This window comes from Oncorhynchus gorbuscha, linkage group LG04 (genome assembly GCF_021184085.1).
Source record: "Oncorhynchus gorbuscha isolate QuinsamMale2020 ecotype Even-year linkage group LG04, OgorEven_v1.0, whole genome shotgun sequence".
Lineage (NCBI taxonomy): Eukaryota > Metazoa > Chordata > Actinopteri > Salmoniformes > Salmonidae > Oncorhynchus > Oncorhynchus gorbuscha.
Window position 1 is genome coordinate 9,895,908 of NC_060176.1, and position 15,915 is coordinate 9,911,822.

General features: G+C 47.5%; 1 protein-coding gene across 1 annotated transcript in view; it reads right to left on the reverse strand.

The window, feature by feature from the left end:
* rras2 (RAS related 2) overlaps positions 1-15,915 on the reverse strand; it is a 47,831-nt gene that overhangs the window by 13,563 nt on the left and 18,353 nt on the right. The gene's annotated exons all lie outside the window — the stretch shown is intronic.

Sequence of the window (15,915 nt, forward strand, 5' to 3'; positions counted from 1 at the left end):
AGGGAGAGTGAACATGGTGTACAGTAAGGACTGAGGAGACATACAGCAGAGTAGGCATTGAGATAAACATCCGGCTTTGGCTCGGTCTTCTAGAGAGTAAACACTCCATCCATTTGTGTTGTTCAGTAACTCGTTGACCTCTACACTACTATGCAGCATGCAGGAGGTAAACACATAATCCTGACCCGTGTGTTGTGAAAGCCAGGGTAAATACGGACTCACATAACCACTCCACTGTTTGAGGGCCACAGGAAAACGAGGTCATCTGGAGTGTTCATGACCAAAACACTGCTAATGTCACTGGCACTTCTGTCGCCACTATTCCAACAATGACACTAATTAGCCATCTTCCAGAGGCTGGTAATGAAGCAGTGACTGGGACTGCCTGTCTGTCTACAATGTGAGCAGGATGCTCGGAGTAGGTTGAGACAGCGCGTGAAGCAGTGACTGGGACTGCCTGTCTGTCTACAATGTGAGCAGGATGCTCGGAGTAGGTTGAGACAGAGCGTGAAGCAGTGACTGGGACTGCCTGTCTGTAGGTTGAGACAGAGCTTGAAGCAGTGACTGGGACTGCCTGTCTGTAGGTTGAGACAGAGCTTGAAGCAGTGACTGGGACTGCCTGTCTGTAGGTTGAGACAGAGCTTGAAGCAGTGCATTTTATTACATTTTCTCTGCATGTTTTGTAGGCCTCTCCTGTGGGACTAGTTAAGTGACAGCTGAGAACAGCACACAAAGCATGTCCTATATCAGAGTGGACTGGCTCTGGCTCCATGTGGACAGGATGTCACAGGTAAAAATACATTTACATTTGAGTCATTTAGCAGACACTCTAATCTAGAGAAATTTACAGGAGCAATTAGGGTTAAGTGCCTTGCTCAATGGCACATCGACAGATTTTTCACTTAGTAGGCTCAGGGATTCGAACGACCGACCTTTCGGTTACTGGCCCAACACTCTTAACCGCAAGGTTACCATGATTAAAACAGTCTAAGTTTGTTCCAATGCATGAATCATCTTTCCATTTTAAATAAATTATTGTGACAGGAGTGGATCTAATCTGGTAGTGGATTAAATCAGTGCATGTGTATTGATTCATGGCACATGGCCACCTGACTGTTAAAATATGCATTGTCTTTTTCAGTTAATCCACCGATGCAGATGGAAATATACTGCCTTCTCTCCCTCAATAAACCCCTCTTTCTCTCCCTCAATAAACCCCTCTTTCTTACTACCTACTCCACACACTCTCCAACTCTCTCACATGCATTATTTCATACAAATACCCTTTTCCTCAACATATTTCTCTGTTGCAAACATAAACACACCCCTTCCCATACTATCTGTCTCTCCCTCACCCAAGCTTGTTCCTTCTTTCTCCCCGTGCCTCTCCCTCTCTCCCCGTGCCTCTCCCTCTCTCCCCGTGCCTCACCCTCTCTCCCCGTGCCTCACCCTCTCTCCCCGTGCCTCACCCTCTCTCCCCGTGCCTCACCCTCTCTCCCCGTGCCTCACCCTCTCTCCCCGTGCCACACCCTCTCTCCCCGTGCCTCTCCCTCTCTCCCCGTGCCTCACCCTCTCTCCCCGTGCCTCACCCTCTCTCCCCGTGCCTCACCCTCTCTCCCCGTGCCTCACCCTCTCTCCCCGTGCCTCACCCTCTCTCCCCGTGCCACACCCTCTCCCCCGTGCCACACCCTCTCTCCCCGTGCCACACCCTCTCTCCCCGTGCCACACCCTCTCTCCCCGTGCCTCTCCCTCTCTCCCCGTGCCTCTCCCTCTCTCCCCGTGCCTCTCCCTCTCTCCCCGTGCCTCTCCCTCTCTCCCCGTGCCTCTCCCTCTCTCCCCGTGCCTCTCCCTCTCTCCCCGTGCCTCTCCCTCTCTCCCCGTGCCTCTCCCTCTCTCCCCCGTGCCTCTCCCTCTCTCCCCGTGCCTCTCCCTCTCTCCCCGTGCCTCTCCCTCTCTCCCCGTGCCTCTCCCTCTCTCCCCGTGCCTCTCCCTCTCTCCCCGTGCCTCTCCCTCGCTCCCCGTGCCTCTCCCTCTCTCCCCGTGCCTCACCCTCTCTCCCCGTGCCTCACCCTCTCTCCCCGTGCCTCACCCTCTCTCCCCGTGCCTCACCCTCTCTCCCCATGCCTCACCCTCTCTCCCCATGCCTCACCCTCTCTCCCCATGCCTCACCCTCTCTCCCCGTGCCTCACCCTCTCTCCCCATGCCTCACCCTCTCTCCCCATGCCTCACCGCCTCACCCTCTCTCCCCATGCCTCTCGCTCTCTCCCCATGCCTCTCCCTCTCTCCCCATGCCTCACCCTCTCTCCGCATGCCTCACCCTCTCTCCCCGTGCCTCACCCTCTCTCGCCGTGCCTCACCCTCTCTCCCCGTGCCTCACCCTCTCTCCCCGTGCCTCACCCTCTCTCCCCATGCCTCTCCCTCTCTCCCCATGCCTCTCCCTCTCTCCCCATGCCTCTCCCTAGTCCTCTGTATGCGCTGCATGCATGCCGACATCACGTCCACTTGGCACTGTTCAATAATTCATCAGCGGTCCTGCGTATGTCTGCAGCCTGCTCTGCTGCTCTACTGCACTGCACTACACTACAATGCTGACCATGTGCCTGCAGAGAGAGAGAGAGAGATAATCTACCTACTGCTCACACGCTCTTATTTTTAACCTCCAGAACTTGAGGTTCATGCTCTCCATTCTCCACAGCCTCAGCTATAACATCAGAGTCCCACTCTCTCTGTCTCCAAGAGCTCTACTCTCAGTGAGCCTGTTAACCAGCAGACTGACTGTTGCTCTGCCACTCTCTCTGTGCTAGTTCCCATGATTGATGAGGCTGCAGTACAGTGAAGAGAGAGAGAGAGAGCGAAAGCGAGAGAGAATATACCCAGAAACATCGCTGGCTCTGTCCAGTAATATATGTGATGGATCCTCATATGGCTCATTGGGTACATCACCATTAGCTCCATATTCAACACAGGATGACTCCCACTGTGGGGTGGGTGACTAACTGGGACAACACAACCACAACAGCCTCCCAGGGTGGGAAGGATCTTAGCTCACTGTTCTTCCCAGCACCATTCAGTCTTCACTGTATGTACAATTGTGTTTGTGCTATCACGCCAACTCCTTGTCACTCCTTGTCATGCTTGGCTTAACAAGGACAGCAATTGAGTTGGCAAGAGCACAAACAGATCTGGGACCAGGCTACTGAACTTCTATTGTGCAGCCTCACACCACCGTCTCCATGACAACACTGGACAGCCATCACTGCACAGACAGCTGATCCTGTCCAGAGTCCAGAGTCAGTCGCTCAATCTGCAGGGGATCTAAAGTCTGGTCTGCTTGCACCCCCCCCCCACACACACACACACACACACACAGTGGACTCTCTTTGCACGGTGAAGTGTCCTGACCTTCAGTCGCACCTTAACACAGATGCCAGTGGGAACTGAAAAAAAACACTCCCTGTTCAAACACTCCTGAAATGTAAATATTCTCCTCTCAAGTGAATTAACCAATGCTGCAATGGTAGCGGAGCCTTTTTCATAGAATTACATTTCATTTGAATTAAAAGCAGCTCTGCAGCAGTAACTTGGAGAGCGGCTGAGGTTAAATCCCTCTTTAACAAAACAGAGTGCTCCTGTAGTCTGACAGAGTTCAGCCAACGCTTCCATAAATTACCTCTATTCCTGTGTGCACCAATTAGACAGCCTTAGACACACATCCATATGAGTACCAGTGTGTGTGTATGTGTGTGTATAGTGTAGAGCAGAGAATAGAGCATGGTGTAGAGTAAAGTAGAGTGGAGCAGTATAGAGCAGAGTACAGCGTAGAGTATAGGGTATAGAGTAGAGCAGAGTATAGAGCAGAGTATAAAGTAGAGCAGAGTATAGGGTATAGAGTAGAGTATAGAGTAGAGCAGATTAAAGAGCAGAGTATAGAGTAGAGCAGAGAATAGAGCATGGTGTAGAGTAAAGTAGAGTGGAGCAGTATAGAGCAGAGTACAGAGTAGAGTATAGGGTATAGAGTAGAGCAGAGAATAGTGCATGGTGTAGAGTAAAGTAGAGTGGAGCAGTATAGAACCGAGTACAGAGTATAGGGTATAGAGTAGAGCAGAGAATAGAGCATGGTGTAGAGTAAAGTGGAGTGGAGCAGTATAGAGCAGAGTACAGAGTATAGGGTATAGAGTAGAGCAGAGAATAGTGCATGGTGTAGCGTAAAGTGGAGTGGAGCAGTATAGAGCAGAGTACAGAGTAGTGTATAGGGTATAGAGTAGAGCAGAGAATAGAGCATGGTGTAGAGTAAAGTGGAGTGGAGCAGTATAGAGCAGAGTACAGAGTATAGAGTAGAGCAGAGAATAGAGTATGGTGTAGAGTAAAGTGGAGCAGTATAGAGCAGAGTACAGTATAGGGTATAGAGTAGAGCAGAGAATAGAGCATGGTGTAGAGTAAAGTGGAGTGGAGCAGTATAGAGCAGAGTACAGAGTAGAGTATAGGGTATAGAGTAGAGCAGAGTATAGAGCAGAGTATAACGTAGTGCAGAGTATAGAGCATAGTACAGAGTATAGGATATAGAGTAGAGCAGAGGATAGAGCATGGTGTAGAGTAAAGTAGAGTGGAACAGTATAGAGCAGAGTACAGCGTATAGGGTACAGAGTAGAGAGTAGAGCAGAGTATAGAGCAGAGTATAGAGTAGTGCAGAGTATATAACAGAGTATAGGGAGAGTAGAGTATAGAGTATAGAGTAGAACAGAGAATAGAGTCGAGTATAGAGCAGAGTGTAGAGTATATGGTAGAGCAGAGTATAGAGTAGAGCGGTGTATATAGTAGAACAGAGTATAGAGTAGAACATAGTATAGAGTAGAGCGGTGTAGTATAGTAGAACAGAGTATAGAGTAGAACATAGTATAGAGTATATAGTAGAATATAGAGTAGAGCGGTGTAGTATAGTAGAACAGAGTATAGAGTAGAACATAGTATAGAGTATATAGTAGAATATAGAGTAGAGCGGTGTAGTATAGAGTAGAGTAGAGCAGAGTAGAGTAGAGCAGAGCAAAGAGCAGTGTATAAAGTAGAGCAGAGTATCGAGCAGAATATAACATTTGATTTGAGTATATAGTAGAGCATAGAGTATATACAGTTGAAGTCGGAAGTTTAAACTCAGTTTTTCACAATTCCTGACGTTTAATCCTAGTAAAAATTTCCTGTCTTATGTCATTTAGGATCACCACTTTGTCTTAAGAATGTGAAATGTCAGAATAATAGTAGAGAGAATGATTTATTTCAGCTTTTAATTCATTCATCACATTCCCAGTGGATCAGAAGTTTACATACACTCAATTAGTATTTCGTAGCATTGCCTTTAAATTGTTTAACATGGGTCAAACGTTTCGGGTAGCCCTCCACAAGCTTCGCACAATAAATTGGGTGAATTTTGACCCATTCCTCCTGACAGAGCTGGTGTAACTGAGTCAGGTTTGTAGGCCTCCTTGCTCACACATGCTTTTCCAGTTCTGCCCACAAATTTTCTATAGGTTTGAGGTCAGGGCTTTGTGATGGCCACTCCAATACCTTGACTTTGTTGTACTTAAGCCATTTTGCCACAACTTTGGAAGACCTACTTGGGGTCATTGTCAATTTGGTAGACCCATTTGCGACCAAGCTTTAACTTCCTGACTGATGTTGCTTCAATATATCCACATAATTTCCCTCCCTCATGATGCCATCTATTTTGTGAAGTGCACCAGGCCCTCCTGCAGCAAAGCACCCCCACAACATGATGCTGCCAACCCCGTGTTTCATGGTTGGGATGGTGTTCTTCGGCTTGCAAGCCTCCCCTTTTTCCTCCAAACATAAAAATGGTCATTATGGCCAAACAATTATATTTTTGTTTCATCAGACCAGAGGACATTACTCCAAAAAGTACCATCTTTGTCCCCATGTGCAGTTGCAAACCGTAGTCTGGCTTTTTTATGGCGGTTTTGGAGCAGTGGCTTCTTCCTTGCTGAGCGGCGCTTCAGGTTATGTCGATATAGGACTCGTTTAACTGTGTATATAGATACTTTTCTACCTGTTTCCTCCAGCATCTTCACAAGGTCCTTTGCTGTTGTTCTGGGATTGATTTTCTCTTTTCGCGTTTATCTCTAGGAGACAGAACACCTCTCCTTCCTGAGCGGTATGATGGCTGCGAGGTCCCATGGTGTTTGTACAGATGAACATGCTACCTTCAGGCGTTTGGAAATTGCTCACAAGGATGAACCAGACTTGTGGAGGTCTAAAATGTATTTTCTGACATCTTGGCTGATTTCTTTTGATTTTTCCATGATGTCAAGCAAAGAGGCACTGAGTTTGAAGGTAGGCCTTGAAATACATCCACAGGTACACCTCCAATTGACTCAAATGATGTCAATTAGCCTATCAGAAGCTTCTAAAGCCATTATCTGGAATTTTCCAAATTTGTAAGGCACAGTCAACGTAGTCTCTGTAAACTTCTGACCCACTGGAATTGTGATACAATGAATTATAAGTGAAATAATTTGTCTGTAAACAATTGTTGGGAAAAGGACTTGTGTCATGTCATGCACAAAGTAGATGTCCTAACCAACTTGTTAACAAACTATAGTGTTGGCAAGAAATTTGTGGAGTGGTTGAAAAATGAGTTTTAATGACTCCAACCTTAGTGTATTTAAACTTCCGACTTCAACTGTAGTAGAGTATAGAGTAGAACAGTGTATAGAGTAGAGTATATAGTAGAGTGGTGTGTAGAGTAGAGTATAGAGTAGAGTATAGAGTAGAGCAGAGTATAGGGTATATAGTAGAGTTTAGAGTATAGAGTAGAGCATTGAGTATACAGTAGAGTATAGCAGTGTGTAGAGTAGATTATAGAGTAAAGTATAGAGAAGAGAAGAGTATAGAGTAGAGCAGAGTATACGGTAGAGCATAGCAAAGAAGAGCAGTGTATAGAGTAGAGTAGAGCAGAGTATAGAGCAGAGCAGAGTACAGAGTAGAGAAGGGTATAGAGCAGAGTAGAGCAGAGTATAGAGCAGAGCAGAGTACAGAGTAGAGAAGGGTATAGAGCAGAGTAGAGCAGAGTATAGAGCAGAGCAGAGTACAGAGTAGAGAAGGGTATAGAGCAGAGTAGAGCAGAGTATAGAGCAGAGCAGAGTACAGAGTAGAGAAGGGTATAGAGCAGAGTAGAGCAGAGTATAGAGCAGAGCAGAGTACAGAGTAGAGAAGGGTATAGAGCAGAGTAGAGCAGAGTATAGTGTAGAGCAGAGCACAGAGTAGTGTAGAGCAGAGTATTGAGTAGTGTAGAGCAGAGTATTGAGTAGAGAGTAGAGCAGAGAGCAGAGTAGAGCAGAGAGCAGAGTAGAGCAGAGAGCAGAGTAGAGCAGAGAGCAGAGTAGAGCAGAGTAAAGAGTAGAGGGGTGTATTGAGTAGAGTAGAGTAAGGCATAGAGCAGAGTAGAGCCGAGTATAGAGTAGAGTAGAGTGGAGTATAGAGTCGAGTGGAGCGGAGTATAGAGTAGAGTAGAGCGGTGCAGAACATCACTCATTCATATATCTTTATGTACATATTCTTTATTCCCTTACAGTTGTGTCTATAAGGTAGTAGTTTTGGAATTGTTAGCTAGATTACTTGTTGGTTATTACTGCATTGTCGGAACTAGAAGCACAAGTATTTCGCTACGCTCGCATTAACATCTGCTAACCATGTGTATGTGACAAATACAATTGGATTTGATTTGATTTGAGAACAGAGTATAGAGCAGAGCCCTCCACTCCACTCAGCCCCAGCCACTCAGCCAGAAGGAAGGAAACTAAACCTACACACCAGGGCAGCCGGCCCAGGCCAGCAAAGCCCTCTGATGTCACAGAGGAGATATTCCCCAAACCCCACCTACTCACCCACTAACCCACCCACCCACCCACCCACCGCCACACATTTCCACTGCTGCCTTTCAGCTCCACCACCCCACCCACTCCACACCATAACAACATTAGCTGTCTGTTCACCATGAAAAGAAGGTCAGTGGATCCAGTGTCTCTCTCAGCTGCAGCCTCTGTACTGATTTAGTTAGCCTACATTGTGCTGCAGCACTGAGGAGTCGTCTCCCTAGTCGACAGCTGCTATACTAACCCTGTCTGTCTCTGACTCTCTGATAGACAATCTAACAGATCCTGTATTACAACTGCTGGCTGACAGCTTCATCTCCACCAACTGGAAAACAAGGATACGTGTAGGCGTGCAATAAACGCCATGCACCCACCATGCACCCACTTCCTCACCATACAAACAGCTTACCGTGCTATATATAGATACAGTCCTTTCTATCTGAGACAGCAATCCCACTCGTTTGGGTAGCAGGAGTCTCACGTAGATTACCATTATAGCTGATCCAGCATAAGATAAACAGCCAGAGCAGAGCTCAGCCATGGATTCACCAACCAGTTCTGTGGATGGAGGGAGGCCAGAGATTTCTCTCCAAAATACTCTAGGCGATTAATTAACAAAAACACACATTTTTGAGGAAAATGGTATGCCTGCCTACTGGATCATAATAAGTGGGACCACAGCAGACTAAGAGGAAACGGCAGAGTTAATTGCCTTCCATACGTGCCCATAATGCCCTATGAAGATTCAGAGACCTTGACTTCCAAATCAAGAGCTTGAGCTTCTCTAATGAGAAAATGTAGATTAAATGGTAAGAAAAATGATGCAAATATCTGCAACTTTATAATATCCCCCAATCCCAATACAGCTCCCCTCTCAGCCAATTCTGGCCAATTCCAGCACCTGGTCGCACTGACACAGCGTTAGAGGGACACACACTATGGCTGGGCCCAAGTTAGGGTAGGACCAGGACTCTGTGGAGGAGAGGCCCAGTAAGGGGTAGGGGAAACAGGGTAGTAGGGGTAGGGTAGGACCAGGACACTGTGGAGGAGAGGTCCAGGAAGGGGTAGGGGAGACGGGGTAGTAGGGGTAGGGTAGGACCAGGACACTGTGGAGGAAAGGTCCAGTAAGGGGTAGGGGCGACGGGGTAGTAGGGTTGGACCAGGACACTGTGGAGGAGAAGTTCAGCAAGGGATAGGGGAGACGAGGTAGTAGGGGTATTGTAGGACCAGGACACTGTGGAGGAGAGGTCCAGTAAGGGGTAGGGGAGACGGGTAGTAGGAGTAGGACTCGGACACTGGAGGAGAGCTCCAGTAAGGGGTAGGGAAGACGAGGTAGTAGGGGTAGGGTAGGACCAGGACACTGTGGAGGAGAGGTCCAGTAAGGGGTAGGGGAGACAGGGTAGTAGGGGTAGGGTAGGACCAGGACACTGGAGGAGAGATCCAGTAAGCGGTAGGGGAGACAGGGTAGTAGGGGTAGGGTAGGACCAGGACACTGTGGAGGAGAGGTCCAGTAAAGGGTAGGGAAGATGGGGTAGTAGGGGTAGGGTAGGACTAGGACACTGTGGAGGAGAGGTCCAGTAAGGGGTAGGGGAGACAGGGTAGTAGCGGTAGGGTAGGACCAGGACACTGTGGAGGAGAGGTCCAGTAAGCGGTGGGGGAGACAGGGTAGTAGGGTAGGACCAGGACACTGTGGAGGAGAGGTCCAGTAAGGGGTAGGGGAGACGAGGTAGTAGGGGTAGGGTAGGACCAGGACACTGTGGAGGAGAGGTCCAGTAAGGGGTAGGGGAGACAGGGTAGTAGGGGTAGGGTAGGACCAGGACACTGTGGAGGAGAGGTCCAGTAAAGGGTAGGGAAGATGGGGTAGTAGGGGTAGGGTAGGACTAGGACACTGTGGAGGAGAGGTCCAGTAAGGGGTAGGGGAGACAGGGTAGTAGCGGTAGGGTAGGACCAGGACACTGTGGAGGAGAGGTCCAGTAAGCGGTGGGGGAGACAGGGTAGTAGGGTAGGACCAGGACACTGTGGAGGAGAGGTCCAGTAAGGGGTAGGGGAGACGAGGTAGTAGGGGTAGGGTAGGACCAGGACACTGTGGAGGAGAGGTCCAGTAAGGGGTAGGGGAGATGGGGTAGTAGGGGTAGGGTAGGACCAGGACACTGTGGAGGAGAGGTCCAGTAAGGGGTAGGGGAGATAGTAGGGTCCCAGGTCCAAGTGCAGCCATTTCAATTAACAATACCATTAAACTCAGGCCAGACCACCTAGAGTAGACTCTAGAAATAACCACTGACAGGGTGGTACTTGGTCAACCCCCCAGTCCTGCCTGCCAACCCTTGATAAAGTTGTATGAACCAGCCACCACCACAACTTTACCTTCATTTACAGTACCTGCACAACAGCAGTCAGCCATAACACAAATAACTGATAATCGTACATGTTTTGGAAGTATGCAGGACTTGATGACTGGTGATGAACTGAACTGCCTTTTCATGTGCATTGATTTATGGGAGAGTCGAACCAGTGCCTGCTCAAAGTAGATCCCGGTGAGGCCTGGTGCTTTAATACCAGACCTGCTTAAGCCCTCTCATTTGTTTCTAGAAGTGCAGCAACATAACTCCACCCTTGAAGTAGAGCTGTTCCAGGGATTTGCATAGTCAGGCTTTCCCTAGATTCTCCTTCATTCCCCAGCTTATCATGGATGTGAATGGCGAACTGGACTGGCCCATTATACTGGCTGTTATAGGGGTAGTCTACACTATCATACTGATCACTGCTTCCATTAGGGGTGTTAGGTACAGTCATGTTGAGGGTTCACTAGGATGAGAGCCACTAGCCACAGTTGGCCATTAAAAAAATGGGCCCCCAAACATCCAGCTTTGTTGTCTCTTTAGGGTCAAAGTCCATTGATAAGGTTGTGTGTGCAAAGCATATGGTGTGATTTTCAGAATATAGTCCATCTGAGTTCATCTTATCTCTGTCCCCAACCAGAGTTTTTACACTGAGCCGTCCTCTAAAACTGCCTCACTTGTGGAACTGCTCAGAGTAAATAAACACCTGTGAACATTGAGTTTCATTTGTGTCAGTCAGGCAGCTGTAGACTTACACCACTCCCTTAGCAATCCCCATCCTGTTCCCCTGCCCTCCCTTGTCCTACAGGGTTAACCTCTGCTGAACCTGGGGGACTGTCCAGGGGCCGAATGGCCTCCGGTAGCCGTCAGTAATCAGACATCACCCAGCACAAATAGCCACCATTAAGGGTTAACATGAAGCAGATGGGAGCGTAGGAGTTCTGCTTGTCCAATACTACCGTCTGCTCTACTCCAACCCTCTCCTCACCTTCATGTGTGACTTCATCCCACTGGAGAGTTCCAGCCAAGAACACAGTTACAATTTGTTGTGTGTGTGAGTAAATGAGAGAAAGAGAAGGAGAGAGGGAGAGTGAGCACGAGAGAGAGAGTGAAAGACCTCCACTTCCTGGGGAAAAACCCACTTGTCCCATGAGCTCATGCAAACCAGAAAGGTCAAATATTCAATAACTAATACACATGAAGAGGGAGAGCACAGCAGCACACAATGGGTCCACCGCCTTAAAAGGGCGCCAGGGACCTCACCCCTCAGGCTGAAGGAAGCCTCTATCTACTGTAAATGTTATTACACTGCTTCAATAAAAAAACATAAAGTTGAAATGTTTTAGGTGTACTGAAAACGCTTCTACTATTCCTCATAAGTAATCATCACATCACATCTCACCACATTTGAGGTGGTGGCTAGGGCTTTAGCATCTGGAATTATTTCATCTGATTGAATTCTTCCTTGGTCTCAGTGAGCAGAAACTAGTGCCAATGTCCAGCTTTACCTGTTGTTTTATCATATCTCAAAACTCATATCTAACCTGACTGAGCAAGAGAGGAAAGTTCCAGAATGATTCTGAACAAATGAAGCGAATTAACTGAATTGTCCACAACGCCCCCAGCCTGTCATCCTCCCAATGACCAGGGGAACGACTAGCTAACTGGCTCTCCATAGTTAGAGCCTTCTTCACCCCTGTGCTCAGGTCTCATACTGTGTACATATACAATTACACAGCAGGCCTCTGTCAGTCTACTGAGGCCTCTGATCTGGTCTCACCCCACAAACAGCTCTGGATTGGATAATAGCGAGGTTACCATCAATTAGAGAATCATCTTAGATTAGCATCATTTAGAGTCTGAGAGGCTGAATGGCCTCCTCTGTGTCAGGACTAGGTCAGGTTGCCTGGGGGCTCTCTGGAACAGGAGTCATGACTTTTCACCAAACGGAAAAGAACACAGACACGCACAAACACACACGCCACAGCAGTAGCAACGTTTCACCTCAAACATGAGACAGAGTAGCTTTATGGCATGAAACTACATGGGTAATAAAAGCATATGTTCTGGCCTTGGTCTGAAAGTCCTATGTGGTCCTGGTACTGTACACCATAAAGAGCATAGCAACAAGGAGAGTGTTCCTGCTGAGTCTAAAGCAGGGAGGGAAATGTTGATCAAGTCCGCTGAGCCAACCAGGCGCTCCTCTGCCCTCCGTGGCATTATAACTTCAATCGGCAGGCTAAATATCACTGTGTGCTGGACTTTCACTGCTTTTGAACCCACTCAAAGGGCGCCATCAAAGAGGAGCCAGTAAAAGGCCTTTCTTCCCCGGCTGGCCACCAGAGCTCAAAGCATTCAGAACCCACAGCCAACTTAACATGTTCACTGGGACCTGACCACACCACTACTACCTCATCTCTTTCTTAACCCCAGTTTCTGGTCATGTTTTCTCATCACAAGGCACCATTTTAGATACAGTAGAAAGCCACAGAGTTATTCGAGCAGTGTGCAGTAAAAAGCTGTGTGAACGAGCCTAGTTTCTGTTCCAGCAGGTCATGTGATGTTACCAATGTCCCCTTCCCCCCATTAAGCTAGCCTTAAGCCTAACCATTGTGGTGGTGTTGATGTAGCCGTCTCTGTGGCCTTCGGTAGTTTGCTATGAGGGGCAGAAAAAAAACAAATTGATATTTGTGAGTCTAACTTTCTCACTCATAATTATTCAGATTCATTCAGGACTATCTGTAAGCATGGTGGCATCCACATTAATGTAATAGTGTTTAGAAACATATTCTATTCTTCTTATACAATGAAACTAACGTGACACAATACATTATTTACCATTATTTTCTATTGGGCACAAAATAATCTGAAACACAGCCAAAACAAACAGGAAATGCATCCAACATGTTTGTAGAGTCATAAGCTTGATGTAATCATTGTGTGCTAGGAATATGGGACCAAATACTCAACTTGACTACTTTAATACACATAAGTGGATTTGTCCCAATACTTTTATAAAAAGTGCTGTAATTTCTTAACGGTTAACCTGATAAAGATGAAAACACGCTCAAATTAATGGGGACAGTCTGTACTTTAACATGTATCATTTCAAATCCCCAGTTCTGGAGTACAGAGCCAAAACAACAACACATTGTCACTGTCCCAATCTTTTTAGAGCTCACTGTATGTGGTGGCTGAAACAAAGCTAACAGAAGAGAGTGGGGTGATAGCTGGCTCTGAAGTTCCCACAGTAAGAGCGACTCAGCAAGAGATGGCCATGATGTGTTATTGTTGTCTCAATGAACAACCTGTGCCACAGCTCTGACACATATCTGGTATGGGATGAGGACACTAGGGAAAGGGAAAAGGGGATACAACTGAATGCCTTCAACTGAAACGTGTCTTCCGCATTACACCCAACCCCTCTGACTAGGCTTGTTTATTATGAGTGAGATATGGGTACAGAGATTTGAGATGGGTACATAATACTGATAAGCCCTCATAAAGCTGCATCTGATAGGACAGAGATTTGTTTTCCCACTACAGGAAGTAGGACAGTCTATGAACTTACGGGTTGCTGTAGAAGAGATGCACAGAGAGTCAGGGGTCAGTTATGGCCAGTCAGCCATGTCGTGAGTAAAAACCATGACTGGGACCCAGGACAGGGCCTCTCCTGACCACCCCAGCTCAAACACACACCGCCCTGTGTCCTCCACCTAGCACCCAACCACCCACGTTGTTCTTATTCCACTTTCATTTACTAGTAGTAATATCAGGTATGACATGTATCCTACTTTACAGTACAGCTCCTGTTACAGATTCATCTCTCTCCATCTGCTGTAGTAGCGCTCCATGGATTTGCATTAGTGGTGTTTCTCCAGATGGTAAGCTTTGCAGAGGGTGATATGTCAGGAGGAATAAGGCTACTCCTTGGCAGCGTGTCGGAAACGCAGCACCATTACCCTTTTAGGCCACCAGTCACACAACACAGACAGTGGAAATGTTATTACCTCAGCAGGCAGCTCCTCATAAATAAGAGCTAATGGACGTCACTCTCCTGCTCCCAGCCCCAAGGCCCAGGGCAGACAGACAGGCAGGCCTCCCCCACATAGACCTAGCCCAGCCGCCCACCGGCCTCATAAGCCCTTACGTAACAACATGATAAATATAGGTGATATATTTCACTTCCACAAACCGTTCCCGTTGAGGGAAAGTGGATATGGCTTGAAGCTAAATCAAACAAAGAAGTGAGGCCCTCAAGTCCCTTTTAGTCATGTTTAAATCCAGAAACAATTAGCTTGATTGGGCTGTTTGTTGTAGTAAGACAGCTAAGACTGTCTTACTAGGCCACTTTAAATTTCATCTGGAATCAGGTTGAGGGGAGGATAAAGGAACATGTTGCAGTTATACATACCAAACATTTATGAAACACACTTGTTAGACGGCTGTTAACTTGGTGTGCGCTTGCTTGTGCCAACTAAACATTCTTGTTAATTTGTGTTTATTGAGACAAACTGGTGCCGAGTACATATTAGGAGCCATAACCAGTGACCCTGTCTCTCTTAGCAGCCACAGAACAGCAGCTGAGCCTCCCACTAGTCCCCACTGCCATTTCTTTCTACCTACCCCTTGAAAACTGATTACAGATCAGCGATCTATATCCCATCTGGAACCTTAACCATTAACCTAAATCACAAGATAGGACCAGTTGTTAAGGGTATAATGAGGCCACATGCCTGCTCACCCACTGTCATCAGCACAGATGGGGAGTCATCCAATTTGTAAGTCGCTCTGGATAAGAGCGTCTGCTAAATGACTTAAATGTAAATGTTAAATGTAAATTCATGCTGCACTCCTCACCTGTTGAGAGGGGTTGATCCTTCCCTTCCCTTCCCTTCCCTTCCCTTCCCTTCCCTTCCCTTCCCTTCCCTTCCCTTCCCTTCCCTTCCCTTCCCTTCCCTTCCCTTCCCTTCCCTTCCCTTCCCTTCCCTTCCCTTCCCTTCCCTTCCCTCCTCTCCTCTCCTCTCCTCTCCTCTCCTCTCCTCTCCTCTCCTCTCCTCTCCTCTCATCTCCTCTCCTCTCTCCCCCTGTTGGACAGCAGGTGCCCAGCAGTAATGAGTCAGTCTCAGCTCAGCCTCAGCTCAGCCTCAGCTGTCTGCAGACAGCCAGCAGCCTGCCCAGACAGTGCCAACTGTCAGCCAGCCCAGAACCTGCCTAAGCCTAGCCAAGGCCCCAGGGTAGGGCAACCAGTGATGGGACGTCCGAGAACCAGGCTCTCAGTGACACACCATTAGTCTGCCTGACCGTCCCCGTCCCCATCCCCCTAGGAACAGACTCAGGGTTTTTAGTCCCAGGAGTGAACAGACACATTTTAACAGACAAGCCTTTGGTTTGGTCAGCTAGCAGCAAATCAAATTTTATTTGTCACATACACATGGTTAGCAGATGTTAATGCGAGTGTAGCGAAATGCTTGTGCTTCTAGTTCCGACAATGCAGTAAAAACCAACAAGTAATCTAACCTAACAATTCACAACAACTACCTTATACACACAAGTGTAAAGGGATGAAGAATATGTACATAAAGATATATGAATGAGTGATGGTACAGAACGGCATAGGCAAGATGCAGTAGATGGTATCGAGTACAGTATATACATATGAGATGAGTAATGTGGGGTGTGTAAACATTATA